Source organism: Geotrypetes seraphini, chromosome 2, assembly GCF_902459505.1.
Source record: "Geotrypetes seraphini chromosome 2, aGeoSer1.1, whole genome shotgun sequence".
Lineage (NCBI taxonomy): Eukaryota > Metazoa > Chordata > Amphibia > Gymnophiona > Dermophiidae > Geotrypetes > Geotrypetes seraphini.
In genome coordinates, this window is record NC_047085.1 from 360281836 (window position 1) to 360296671 (window position 14836).

Sequence of the window (14836 nt, forward strand, 5' to 3'; positions counted from 1 at the left end):
CTGCACAAGGATCTTCTTCAGACACCATACTTATAGGGAGTGCTTACCCCATTTGTCTAATAAAAGTTAGTAATGGACAGGTGGAGATCATCATCAAGGAGGAGATGGAGAAGGATCTGACAATATTCCATAGGACATTCAGAAAAGCATGGTGACAAATCAGAGTCAGATTCCTCGATGTAAGCTCTTCTGGAAGCAGAGCATCAAGACAGGCATTAAGGATTTGACAAAAAATGTCACGGAGAAATTGGTGTGCTACGCTCCCTAGATAACAATGAATGCATCGAACACTGTTTAGGTATCATGGCTCAAAGCTGACGTGTCCAAAATTGAATCTGACTCTGTGGTAGTTGCACGCACTGGATTGAGGCTGGTAGTGAAGGTGCAGGAATTTGCACAGGGTGCAACTGCAATTATCCAGCTAGCTCTTGCTGCAGCAGTACTCAAAGCTACTCTTGCAGTGATGGCGCTGGTACCAATGTTGCCAAGGGTACAGAAGGCGTTTGTTGGAATAGATGTCAAAGCGTCAGGAACCTCAATGCTAAAGCATGCCTCTGAGGACACACCAGTTGCAGGGCCAATGATTGGTCCTGAGTGAATAAACGCTTGGCATGTGTCAATGGAGTGGACGCCTGAGAAGATGCTAAAAGGCATGTCTGTTAGGGGAGACATGTTTGTGCTTCTTAGCTCTCTTATCAGGCTTCCCCAAGCCTGGCAGAACTGAAGAAGATGAAGTGCCAGTATCAATGCTGAAGTAGAACAAAGTTGAACATCGGGGTCGGAATCTCCAGCCATGGTCAATGTCTCTGAAGTTGTACCAAAAAGTTTTTCAATTTGAAGCTTTCTGGCTCTAAGTGGCCTCTTCTACATATGAGAACACAGTGTACAAGAAATATCTCAATGATCAAGACCTAGGCACTGTACACACCAGTTGTGTGGGTCGGTGCCTGAAATATTCCTATTGCATCGAGTGCACCATCTGAAGCCGCTAAATGCCTTGGATATTGATGGAGAAAACACTAATGTGATGTGAAGTCGAAAGGCTCAGTGGCCCGGGGAGGTCGAGTAGAACGCAGGCTGAAAATGAGCTGATTCTCATAGATGGAAAACGGGCTGAAAGAAGTTATTAAAGAGCCAAGGAATTCGTCTCATGAAGCCTTCATAACCACATGTCAAATTTCAGTAGATGGTTCTGGTGACAAATCTGAAAGTAGCCATAACAGAACAAAATGATTGGGATACTATAGTTTCTTCATCAGACAGAGTTAAATCCAAGAACTTTGAATTCTAATGGTATCCATGGTGCCTGGCTTATTCTGGAAAAAAATGGACATTCCTTGAAAGAGCCTATGAGGAGTGGCACTTCTGTCACAAATATTCAGTGCACTACCTTAGGTCAGAGGCCAATCAATCAAGAGTATCAATTCTAAGAATGGTGACTCAGCTAGTGGTTCTTGGGGAAACCTTCAGGAAAACTGTAGTTCTGAAATAAATGGTACTAGGAAGGTTTCTTTTAATGTACAACCTCAAAACTGAAATGAATGGACCAAATAATACCACTAACTTTATGACCTCTAGTTTACCAAACTCTGTTAGTTCAATGTAGATTGTTGAACTTTCTAATGCTACAGAACATGGGGCTTGGCGTTTGAGCACAAAGAATCATTCTCAGCTTCAGAAATCTTTAGGTTCAAACGGCACTTCCATTTCTCTTCTGGCTAATGATGAGGCAAAAGTTGTACTTGTGGTACCAAATGGAACCATTCCTTCAGTTCTAATTTTAGCGGAGCCAAGTGTTCATCCCTTGATGGGCAAAATAATAGTGACACAGTGAATGCAACTGTAATGCAATCTGGAATAAATGGGACAATAAGCTCAAACTATAAAATCAATGGGAATAAAAGGCGTAGAGATATGGGTGATGGGGACTGTCAAATCTCAAAATATGCATTGGTAAATTGGAAATATGATACCCTCTGGAGGAGGTCAAAATAGATAAGGATCTCCAGTCTAAAATAGTAGTACTAATGTATCAACTGCTGAGTAATCTGCATTCCAAAGAAAGCATGAATAGTGATAATGATAGGAAGTTAAATGGCTGGAAGAGTGAGAATGATCTTAACATTCAGGACTAGATTCTCAAAACTTTGCGTTAAAAACCAATGGGCTGCTGTCTTACCCATTATTGCAGCGATTTCAAAAAAGCAAATCATTCTCCAAAAAATGCACATACAAATGAGGTTGGTAGAGAGTAGCGAAGGTTCACTAAATTTGCATTTGCCCATCGCTAGTGACAGCGATCAGCACATGCGCAGAATAAATGTACAAAACAAAAACCCAAATCAAAGATCAGCAAGAGGGATGCCCACTCCTTCCCACCGCAAAAGTCAAGCAACCCCCCACCTGACACTCCCCCCAGCAGCGGGAGAGATGCTCACTCCCTTACGCCGCCAACCAACACCCCCAACACCCCTGCTAGCAGGAGAGATGGCCATTTCCTCTCGCCAAGCAACACCCCCCTTTGACACCCCTCCCCAGCAGCGAGATGCCCACTCCCTCCCACCACCAAGCAAACCCCCTCTGACATTCCCCCTCCCCCTTACCTTGCTTATGAAGCTGGCTGGAGGGATACCTACTCCCTCTGGTCAGCAGATCTGCTTCTACAAAATGGTGGGCCTTCCCCTCCCCGGTGCATCCTGGGATACAACAGGCCTAAGGCTCTGATAGGCCCAGGTTGTTTAAGGCCTCTCCTATGGGAAGGGCCTTAGATATCTGGGCCAATCAGAGCCTTAGGCCCCTCCCCGGTGCATCCTGGCAGCAGGAAAGAGTAAGCATCCTTTCTGCCGATCTTCAATTTAAAGGAGGGGGGTCGGGAGTGTGGGAGAATCTGGGTGGCCTAGGCAGGAGGGAGTGGCCTTTCTGCTTGACGATTTTTTAAATTTTATTTTAAGTTAAGGGTTGGGGGGAGGGGAGCAATTTCCCATGTAACAATCGCACATCTCTGGCCATTTTTTTTAAACCCACTATTTTTCTTACCCCGAATAGCTAAGCAGAAGGCTGCTTCTCCAGCTAGGTGCACATGTCAGTCGCCTTCTCCAATGACTTATTGGATAGGATTTCAACATCAATCGCCGTTTTCAAATCAGACAATTTACGGGTACCATAGCAACCCACAGGACTTTAAAGGCAGTTTTAGAACATCTGGCCCTCAAAGTTCCTTTAAGTACTCTTGTAGATGAGCAGAATATGTAGACACAATTGCAGGTACAGAGGAGAATAAAGCCTGAAGGCCCAAAAACCCAAATATTGTGAAAAAATGAAAAATTTGACCAAACAGAACGTACTAAAAAGACCTATATATGACAAAACTGAAGAAAAAAATTTGCAGGGAAGGCACAGAAATAGAAAAAGTTCAACGTGCTTTGAGCGAACTTGAAAAGAACAGCTTTTCAATTTCACGGAAAACTAAGAACTGCAGGCCCCACAAGCTGACATTGGGCAGGAAGGCACTAGCATGTACACAGTACGGGTGGGCCTTAAAATGACAGTAGACTTTTTGACTGCCCATGCTGGGTTTCTTGGATGACCTCACCCACATTTGAGAGTATATACATGCTTGTACTTAGAGAAAAGGTAGAATATCTTCTGGACGATGAAGAAGATTAAGAAGTTTGTGGTTTAGATAAAGTTGTCATAGTATCTGTGTGTTTTTGACTTTATCCGCAGCTTCTTCAATTTTTTTCTCCAAACAGGTCATCTCCTTTACAAGGCACATTCGAAAGACTTTTCTTGGTTTCCAGGTCAGGAACTCAAAGCCAGGCCAAATAGTGCATTGCTATGGCAACTGCAGACATTCAAGAAGAAACATCAAAGACATCAAAAGCTGCTCTAGCCATGAACTTTCTAGCAGTAAAAAAAGTTCTTGAATAATTGTTGATATTGCTTTAAGTTGTCTGGGGGAAGAATTTTTTTTATTTTATTATTATTTATCTGTTTTTAACAGTTTAAACAAGAAAATAAACTTCTTGTACAGAAATGAGTAAGATATAGATTCTAATATCATAGCAATTAAATTATAAAAAGTAAAGTTATCAACTTAATCAATATTTCAAGTCCCATATTTGAGAGATCCAAGATTCAAATGAGTGAATCAACAAAGAAAAAAGGAAATAACATATCCTATTTAGAAGATAAGCCGACAAGTATTAGTGATTACAGAAAGGTTTTCTTATTAGGTTGCTATTGTTACATTTTCCCCCTCAAGACGTTTCATGGTTAGAAATCCTGACAACTGGGAAGGTTCAAAGAATATATAATTACAGGACTTATATTTTACTAAACATTTACACGGATATCGTAAAAGAAAAGTTGCACCCATTGCAGTTACTCCTGGCTTTAACAACAGAAATTGTTTTCTTCGTTTCTGAATTTCTTTTGTCACATCCGGAAACACTTGAATTGTTTGACCCAGAAATTCCTTATGTCTGTCTATTCTTGAAGAATAATTTTAATATCCAATTTTTATCAGGTAACAGTACTACTGTGACCAACAAAGTAGCTGGTCTAATTAATTCTTTCAATGATGTATCCAACATAGTTGTTAAATTCATCTGTTGCTCCTGGTCCTGATCTTGTTGTTGCCGAGGTTGTTGCCTTTCTTGATTTTCCAATGGAAGATAATAGAGTTTTGAAAAAGGGGGAAAAATTTCTTCCGAGACATCAAGTATATCATGAAAGTATTTTTTTTAACATTTCTTTAGCTGAGATTGAGGATATTTTGGGAAAATTCAAAATTCTAAGATTGTTTAATCAACTATTGTTCTCCAAAGTTTCCAACTTCCTTCTCAGGTTCGAATTGTCTCTAATCATAGTAGACTGAATCTTATTAACTTCCAAAAGATCATTTTTAATTTTTTCTATTTTTGTATTTATTACAATATTATCTTGTTTCAAAATTTTTATATCCTCCTTTTGTTCCTGGAACTTCTGTTCTAGAACTTTAATTTGGGGTGACAAAGTCTGACCCAGAGTCACTACTAAATCCCATATAGAGTCCAGGGTAACATTAATAGGTTTAGTAATTGTGAAAATACTTGCAAACTTTGAATCCTGCCCAGCTGTTCCGGCTCCCTCCTGAGTGCCTTGTTCCTCTTGCTCCATCGATGGTTTCCCTGCAGACAAACTCTCCTCTAGTGCCAAACTCGAAATAGCCTCCCGGGAGATAGAGTTCATCGCTTCAGGCACACTGTCCTCCCGTGGAGAGCTGGCACTCTGCAGCTATGGAGGCAGGATCCTAGTGTCTGGGCTCAGCGTGGACTCAAGCCCAGGGAGACATGTAACGGCTCCACTCGCTGCCTGCGGCTCCAGCGGGCGACTCCCAGATGCAAAGGGTTCCTGCTGAAGGTACCTCAAAAAATCGATTGTTGCCTGTGTCGGAGTCTCCAAGCGCCGCGAGGCTCCAGCAGCGCTTTTCCCTCTCCTCTTCGGCACTCCCAGATGCAAAGGGTTCCTGCAGACATTCGGGAAGAAACATCAAAGACATCAAAAGCTGCTCTAGCCATGAACTTTCTAGCAGTAAAAAAAAGTTCTTGAATAATTGTCGATATTGCTTTAAGTTGTCTGGGGGAAAAAATCTTCAAATTCTGACAATTGTTTTAATAAAGATTTGAAGTAAATGGACATGTAAAATTGGTAATCCATAATTCTACTGAAGGGCATAGATGACTGGAAAATGCTTTTGCCAAAAGAGTCTAATGTTCTGGCTTCTCTGCCTAGAGCACCAGAAGCATATAATCATGAGCTGCATGAACATTTAAGAGCAGATTCTGCAACTAGTAAATGGTGTTGAAGCTGAGTTCTATCACATCTTGGACACATTTGAACTCTGTACATTGTGTCTGTCTTTCTAGGAGCTGGACTAACAGAAGAGTTTCCCAGTTCTTAAAGTATCTTTAATGTTTTTGTGTAAGGATACCTTAATACATTTGGTGGTGCATAAAAAAGTTGTTCTCTTGTTCCTAGACTTTTTCTGAAACCAGCCTGAACTTCGGGTAGTTCTTGCTCAACATAAGATTATAGCCTTTGTTGTATTATTTTTAGCAATATTTTGCTGGTGTAAGGAATTAATGCAATTGTTCTGTAGTTGTTACAGTCCTTGGTGTCACATTTCTTCAGTATACAGTAGGTATGAACAGTGATCTTCTCCAATCAATTGGCCATGGTTTTCCCTTCCAAATCTGTTGACACGGTCAAGTGAGGGCCAAGATAGCACTATCTAAGCCTTTGATTAATTCAATTGGAAATCCCATTGATACCAGGTGACTTGTTTTTTGATAAAGCTTTAATTGCTGCTATGACTACTCCTGTACTAGGCTGTACTATTTAAGTTTAAACCTCTGGAAGATTTAAGACTATGGGGATAAAGGTTTTATACTATTTAAACTAGTTAATAGAGGACTTTCTGGTTCCTGTTAATGTAGGCTGCCTTAATGGCTGCCTTGATCTAATGGGCAATGGAAGTTTTGGATGCTACCTGGCCTTTCCTAGAGCCATAGGAAATGATTTTAAAAAAATGATCCAAGAGGTGAAACTTATTTGCCTCCTGCAAATACCTAGGCAAAACTGCAAACATCAAGTTTGTAAAGCCTCCAGCAATAAAGTCCAAACCACCACCACCCATCCACGAAAAGAGGGATGGTTTGAACACACCTTGGAAAGAAAAGAAGTAACAGTGTGGCACTGAATATCCAAGGAGAGACAAAGGTCCTGAGAAAACAAGGCTTCAATCTGAGGTCCTTAAGGGAGACTGACTTCTGAGTTCAAAGGGTAGAACTGAGAGAACATTTAACACTAAATTCAAATCCCGAGGGAAGTGCTGGACAGACAGTAAGATGCAAATAAGCAACCTCCTTCAAAAAGCAATGTCCCTATGATCAGCAAGGAAAATCAAGAGAGCTGCTAGCTGAACCTTATTCGAGTTTAACACCAAGAACTTGAGAAATCTGCATCTTCCAAAGGGAAAGCAAACATGGGTATATCAGCTCTCAAAAATCTTCCGAAACTGAAGTCAGGCCAGGGAAGTGGATTCACGCAGGCTATGCATCAACCTGCCAGCATGCCCAACCACATGGCTAGTGCAGAGGCCTTCAAGGCCAACTGTGGCCAGACATCTTGATGATTTCACCTCCCCCTCCCCCCCTTTCGGGTCTGGCTTTGTGGTTTGCTTTGTTTCTTTGTTCAAACTGTTTTGTTTGGTTTTAAATTGAGTTGTGTGCCATGGAATAAAGCTAAACCTGGCAAGCCCAGTCTAATTTTGTTTCTCTGGAGCTTCAAGGGAGCCTGGAAAGTATCCAAAAAGTCATAAGGGCAGCAAAGAGGGGTATGGGATCTGTATCCTACAGGCCGAGCCACCACCTCACCCAGTGGTTGCTATCAGGCAATGACTGGGGGCAGTGAAGCAGTGCTATGCATTCAACCAGGACCATCTGCTGGTGTAGAGAAATACTGGAGCTTTCCACTGAGCACCAGCAGGATATACCATTGATGTCAATGGGAAAGTTCAGTTTCTCCATCTCCATCTACTGGCAAGAAGGGATAACACCTGCTTATTAAGGATAGTACAGCTCAGATGCTGTCATGGAATAATCAGTTTCTATGTTTCAAGTTATTGCAAATACAGTGGTGCCTCGCATAACGGACGCCTCGCACAGCGAACGCTGCGCACAACGAACTTTATGTCTTGATCCGTACAACGAACTTCGTTTCACACAACGAAGTCGCCCGAGCTGCATCCTTCCGCTCAGGCACTGCGCTTAACTGCCCTCTCTCCGCCTGGTTCCCTCTTGCCCCCCCGACTCCCCGACACGATCGGGGCAAGAGGGAGCTCAAGCCCCTCTTGCCCCCCCGACCCCCCGACACGATCGGGGCAAGAGGGAGCTCAAGCCCTCTTGCCCCCCCGACTCCCCGACACGATCGGGGCAAAAGGGAGCCCAAGCCCTCTTGCCCCGCCGATTCCCCAACTCCCCGACAATATCGGGCCAGGAGGGAGCCCAAGTCCTCCTGGCCACGGCGACCCCCTAACCCCACCCTGCACTACATTACGGGCAGGAGGGATCCCAGGCCCTCCTGCCCTCGACGCAAACCCCCCCTCCCCCCAACGACCGCCCCCCCCCAAGAACCTCCGACCGACCCCCAGCCGACCCGCGACCCCCCTGGCCGACCCCCACGACACCCCCAACCCCCTTCCCCGTACCTTTCTGTAGTTGGCCGGACAGACGGGAGCCAAACCCGCCTGTCCGGCAGGCAGCCATCGACGGAATGAGGCCGGATTGGCCCATCCGTCCCAAAGCTCCGCCTACTGGTGGGGCCTAAGGCGCCTGGGCCAATCAGAATAGGCCCGGGAGCCTTAGGTCCCTCCTGGGGGCGGGGCCTGAGGCACATGGGCCCAACCCGACCATGTGCCTCAGGCCCTGCCCCCAGGAGGGACCTAAGGCTCCCGGGCCTATTCTGATTGGCCCAGGCGCCTTAGGCCCCACCAGTAGGCGGAGCTTTGGGACGGATGGGCCAATCCGGCCTCATTCCGTCGATGGCTGCCTGCCGGACAGGCGGGTTTGGCTCCCGTCTGTCCGGCCAACTACAGAAAGGTACGGGGAAGGGGGTTGGGGGTGTCGTGGGGGTCGGCCAGGGGGGTCGCGGGTCGGCTGGGGGTCGGTCGGAGGTTCTTGGGGGGGGGCGGTCGTTGGGGGGAGGGGGGGGTTGCGTCGAGGGCAGGAGGGCCTGGGATCCCTCCTGCCCGTAATGTAGTGCAGGGTGGGGTTAGGGGGTCGCCGTGGCCAGGAGGACTTGGGCTCCCTCCTGGCCCGATATTGTCGGGGAGTTGGGGAATCGGCGGGGCAAGAGGGCTTGGGCTCCCTTTTGCCCCGATCGTGTCGGGGAGTCGGGGGGGCAAGAGGGCTTGAGCTCCCTTTTGCCCCGATCGTGTCGGGGAGTCGGGGGGGCAAGAGGGCTTGAGCTCCCTCTTGCCCCGATCGTGTCGGGGAGTCGGGGGGGGGGGGCAAGAGGGCTTGAGCTCCCTCTTGCCCCGATCGTGTCGGGGAGTCGGGGGGGCAAGAGGGCTTGAGCTCCCTCTTGCCCCGATCGTGTCGGGGGTGCCAGGGACTACACGGAGTCACCCACCGTACCACCCGATTCGGGTAAGCGCAGGTATCGGTGGGTGGCTTATTTGCGGGGGGGTGCCTTATTTTACATTTTTTTCTAAAAAGGGGGGGCTGTCTTATTTGATGGCCCTGCCTTATCATCGGGGAAACACGGTAGAAAAAAAAAAAAATGAACAGTTAAGTCCCAGTTTTTGCCGCTGAGACTCTGCCCTCTCACTGTAAAATTAGACTCTACTTAGTCTGTCTTTAAATTTAAAAAATGTGTGTTGTTTTAAAAAACAATTATGTTTTTAGATGTATCTAAATAAAAATAATAACCAAAAATTTATCTTTTTTTATGTCATCTTAGCATATTTTATGCTACAGAACGAATTATTTTTTTTAACATGTATTGTTATGGGAAAACGCGTTTCACACAACGAACGTTTCACATAACAAACTTGCTCCTGGAACGGATTAAGTTCGTTGTGTGAGGCACCACTGTATATTCACTCTAGCTAACATGAGTGTTAATTTCTTAAGGTTTCAAAAGCTCCAGTTTCCCAAGTCCAACCTTATCAACCCCATCCTGAACATTTACTCTTCCCCATACTAGTTCTAGTACCAGTCCAAACTCACACATCAACTGAGTACCGTATTTTCACGCATATAACGCGCGCATTATACATGATTTTACAAACCGTGCATAACCTTGCGCGTTATACGCGTGAGCGCGCTATATAAATTTTTTTTTACATAGTTCCCCCCCCGACGTCCGATTCACCTCCCCCGCAGGACCGCTCGCACGCACCCGCACCCCCAGCCTGAAGGACCGCTCGCACCCCCACAGCCTCCGGACCCCCTCCCCCCATCATGTAGAAGCTCCTACCGGTATCCTGCTGCTTCCTCTTGGCGGTCCCGGCCCTTCTGTGAGCCCTGCGCCTGCGCTGCTTCCTCTTCCGGCGGTCCCACCCTTTCTCTGACGTCAAGCCCTCTTGCCCCGCCGACTCCCCGATTCCCCGACACGATCGGGGCAAGAGGGAGCTCAAGCCCTCTTGCCCCAGCCAACCGCGGCATCCCCGACACGATCGGGGCAAGAGGGAGCTCAAGCCCTCTTGCCCCCCCGACTCCCCGACACGATTGGGGCAAAAGGGAGCCCAAGCCCTCTTGCCCCGCCAACTCCCCAACTCCCCGACAATATCGGGCCAGGAGGGAGCCCAAGCCCTCCTGGCTCTGGCGACCCACACCCCGCTAGTTGTTCGGGCCAGGAGGGAGCCCAAGTCCTCCTGGCCCTGGCGACTCACACCCCGCTAGTTGTTCGGGCCAGGAGGGAGCCCAAACCCTCCTGGCCACGGCGACCCCCTACCCCCACCCCGCACTACATTACGGGCAGGAGGGATCCCAGGCCCTCCTGCCCTCGATGCAAACCCCCCTCCCCCCAACGACCGCCCCCCCCCAAGAACCTCTGACCGCCCCCCCAGCCGACCCGCGACCCCCCTGGCCGACCCCCACGACACCCCCCCCTTCCCCGTACCTTTGTGTAGTTGGCCGGACAGACGGGAGCCAAACACGCCTGTCCGGCAGGCAGCCAACGACGGAATGAGCCGGATTGGCCCATCTGTCCCAAAGCTCCGCCTACTGGTGGGGCCTAAGGCACTTGGGCCAATCAGAATAGACCCGGGAGCCTTAGGTCCCTCCTGGGGGCGGGGCTTGGGCACATGGTCGGGTTGGGCCCATGTGCCTCAGGCCCCGCCCCCAGGAGGGACCTAAGGCTCCCGGGCCTATTCTGATTGGCCCAGGCGCCTTAGGCCCCACCAGTAGGCGGAGCTTTGGGACGGATGGGCCAATCCAGCCTTATTCCGTCGTTGGCTGCCTGCCGGACAGGCGGGTTTGGCTCCTGTCTGTCCGGCCAACTACACAAAGTACGGGGAAGGAGGGTGGGGGTGTCGTAGGGGTCGGCCAGGGGGGTTGCGGGTCGGCTGGGGGGGCGGTCGGAGGTTCTTGGGGGGGGCGGTCGTTGGGGGGAGGGGGGTTTGCATCGAGGGCAGGAGGGCCTGGGATCCCTCCTGCCCGTAATGTAGTGCGGGGTGGGGGGAGGGGGTCGCCGTGGCCAGGAGGGTTTGGGCTCCCTCCTGGCCCGAACAACTAGCGGGGGGGTGTCGCCAGGGCCAGGAGGACTTGGGCTCCCTCCTGGCCCGAACAACTAGTGGGGGGGGGCCCAGAGCCAGGAGGGCTTGGGCTCCCTCCTGGCCCGATATTGTTGGGGAGTTGGGGAGTCGGTGGGGCAAGAGTGCTTGGGCTCCCTTTTGCCCCGATCGTGGCGGGGAGTCGGGGGGGCAAGAGGGCTTGAGCTCCCTCTTGCCCCGATCGTGTCGGGGAGTTGGCGGGGCAAGAGGGCTTGACGTCAGAGAAAGGGCGGGACCGCCAAGAGGAAGAAGCAGGACACCAGTAGGAGCTTCTACATGATGGGGGGGGGGTCGGGAGGCTGTGGGGGTGCGAGCGGTCCTTCAGGGTGGGGGTGCGGGTGCATGCGAGCGATCCTTCGGGGTGGGGGTGCGAGTGGTCCTGCGGGGGGGGGGGGGGGTGAATCGGAAGTCGGGGGGGCATCAGGCTTTCAGGGTGGGGACAGGACTTCAAGGGGGAGAGGAGAGTCGGGGCGGGCGAAAGGAGAGTCGGGCAGCATGCGCGGTATACGGGTGTGCGTGGTATATAAAAATTTCTGTACATAAATTTGTGTTTCCCGTGCGCTATACCCCTGTGCGCGTTATCTACGTGAAAATACAGTACTTTCATCCCTTCCTCTCACTTATCCACTCAACCAATCCTCCCCTTTTTTGAACAAATGTACTCCCCCAACCCAGTCACTCTTTTTGCTTCTCCTCCTATTCCCCCAGAACAAAGCATATTTGCTCCCATCAACATGGTCAAGGCACTTTCCTCTTCCCTCCCTAAAGTGACCTTGGCATGCTTCCTTCACAATGTGATCTAGGCACATTCTCTCTCTTTCCCCTCATCAATCCTGACCAAGGCAAACTCTCTTCCCCTCACCACCAATGTTCCCTCTAAGGATTGATGAGGTGTGTGCAAAAAAAAATATGCATGAGCGACAAGTTACATATTCCACAAATTTATGAGCAGGCACGGAGGACGCATTTGTAAACAAATGTAGTTTATCCTTGTACTCCTTATGTATTTTTAATCATCTATGGATATGTTTGTATGTTTATTGTTCAAATGGTTTTATTTATTTCCCAAAATTTATTTTTGTTATACACATTGAAAATATTTGATATTGCGTTTAAATCAAAATCTCAATAAACTTGAAACTTGAAATGAGTGCCCATGAGATTGTGGGAGGGTTAAATACTCAAAACTTAGAAGAATAACAATTTACTTAAAGTTTTTGCTTCTCCAGCTTTCTGGTATCTTTACATAATGCAGTGGTGTACCTAGCATATGTAACACCCGGGGCCCATCATTTTTTGGCACCCCCCCCCCCCATCTGTACGAAAAACATGATTTTTAGTAACAAGCCACACGTCACACGTCACCTAGGAAAAGGCAGCATCTTACATATTGCAGTGAACAGTACATCAATACACCCATTGTAAAACTAAACAAGCCAGACCAACACAGATCAATCCTACACCGTCAATCCTAACAGAAAACTATGTCTTTCGAACACACAGAACACACCTTCGCCTAGTATGGAATATGTAATCACAAACTAACCCCTCCCATAGACAAAGGTTAAATTGAACCAGCAAGAAGCTGGACTCTGCATACAATGCTTCACAGAAACAGTGACACATGTCTCCTAAAGCAATAAATAAATAGAAATTTTTTTCTACCTTTGTCTTCTGTGGTTTCTGCTTTCCTCATCTTCTTGTAACTCTCTTCCTTCCATCCACTGTCTGCCGTCTCTTTTCCCCTATATGGCATCTTCTCTCCTTCTATGCCCCTTCCAGAAACTGTATGCCTCCCCCTTCCATCTCTCCTTTCACCCCCATTGGTCTGGCATCTCTCTCCTCTCCTTCCCTCTCCCACACCTCTCCTCTGCAATCCCTTTCCCTTTTTTCCCTCATTTCCCTTTTCAATTTATTTTCTGCATCTGTCTAGATTATGTTCTTACTACTCTCTCATCAATGTTCTTTTTTACTGTCTACCTAAAGCTTGCCACCTCTTTCCCTCACCCCTCCAGTGTTTCCCTAACTCAATCCTTTTCTCCCCATCATGTGTCCTCCTTTTATTTATCCCCTCCTTCCATCATATACCCTCTTTCTCCAACCCTTCCATCTAGTACCTTCTCCTCTCTCTGTCCACTTATCATCCAGCATCTGCTCCCCTCTTTCTCTCCTCCCATTTCCTTCTGGCATTTGCTCCCTTATCTCTCCCATCTGCACTTCCATCCAGCATAGGTTCCCCACTACCATCCAATGTCTGCCCTTTCTCCCTCCATCCACCCCTCTTCAATCAGCATCTTCCCCCTTTCTTTCCCTCCAATATCCTTCCCCCTTATGTCTCTCTCCTTTCTCTGTACATCAATTCCATCAGCACCACCCTTCCATACCACCCTGCCCCCTTTCTTTCCCTCCACCACTCTTCCATTCCAGCAGTCCTGCTCCTTTCTCTCCCTTCATGCAGCAAGGTCCCGCGATGATTGTAGCTGCCTGCTGCCAATCCACCCCACTCTGACGTACTTGCTCTAGAGCGGACTCAGCAGCTGCATGCTGGAAGGGCCCACGATGACTCGTCTGCTGGCTCTGCTCTGGAAGAAGTAAGTTACGTTGGAGGGGGTGGGCCCGGCAGACACAGGGAGTTGCGGCAAAGTCCCGCAATGATTGTGTCTGCCGGGTCCACCCCCTCCGACGTAACTTACTTCTTCCAGAGCAGAGCCAGCAGACGAGTCATCGCGGGACTTCCCCACACCTGCTCCCCCAAAATTGCCATGCTTCGGTTCCTCTTTTTTCTTCCTCCCTCCCCCCGCGGGACCCTGCAGCACCATCAACTCTTACTCCCTCTAACGCCGGCCCTGCAGCTCCGGACTTCCCCGCACCTTCCCCCCCCCCCCGATCGCTATTATTTTAAATGTTATAGCGGCGGCGCTGTATCCATCAGTGGAGACGTCTAACCTCGGCCTGCCCCGGAACTCTTACTGCAGCAGCTGCCCGTCTAGGCAGGAACAGGAAGTCACTGTTGCAGTAAGAGTTCCGGGGCAGGCCGAGGTTAGATGTCTCCACCGCCAAGGTCGGAAACCAAACCCCCACCCCGACGTCCGATTCCTCCCCCAGCCTCCCCTTACCTTTGCGACGCGTGTGTGCGCTGTGACGAGAAACTTGTGCGCTGCGATGTAATATTTTGTGCGCCAGCGCACGCCAGCGCAGCTTAGCGGGAACACTGCTCACCACCCTGATACAGGCTTATCTTGCCTCTCTGCCCTCCCTTATTATGGTCCTCTTTTGCTCCATCTGTCCCTACCCTATCTCCTTCTCCTTAGTCTTCTTCTGGTCCCACAGGTATATAGTCTTACCAGCCCCCTGCAGTCCTTTCTGTAGCGGTTGAACAACTCAAAGGAGAAAACTCTTAGCCACTGGCTTCAGCACTAGTGTATGAATCCACAATCTACCAAGTCAGAGTGCCATGAAAACACAGTTGAAGGAACAGCTTGATGTATCTAAACCTGCACCAAATTCTGCCACATC

At 48.7% G+C, this 14836-nt stretch overlaps 1 protein-coding gene across 2 annotated transcripts in view; it reads right to left on the reverse strand.

Annotated features, from left to right (window-relative positions):
- The window catches only part of ZPBP (zona pellucida binding protein), a 263439-nt gene that overhangs the window by 224227 nt on the left and 24376 nt on the right, over positions 1–14836 (reverse strand). The window lies entirely within an intron of this gene.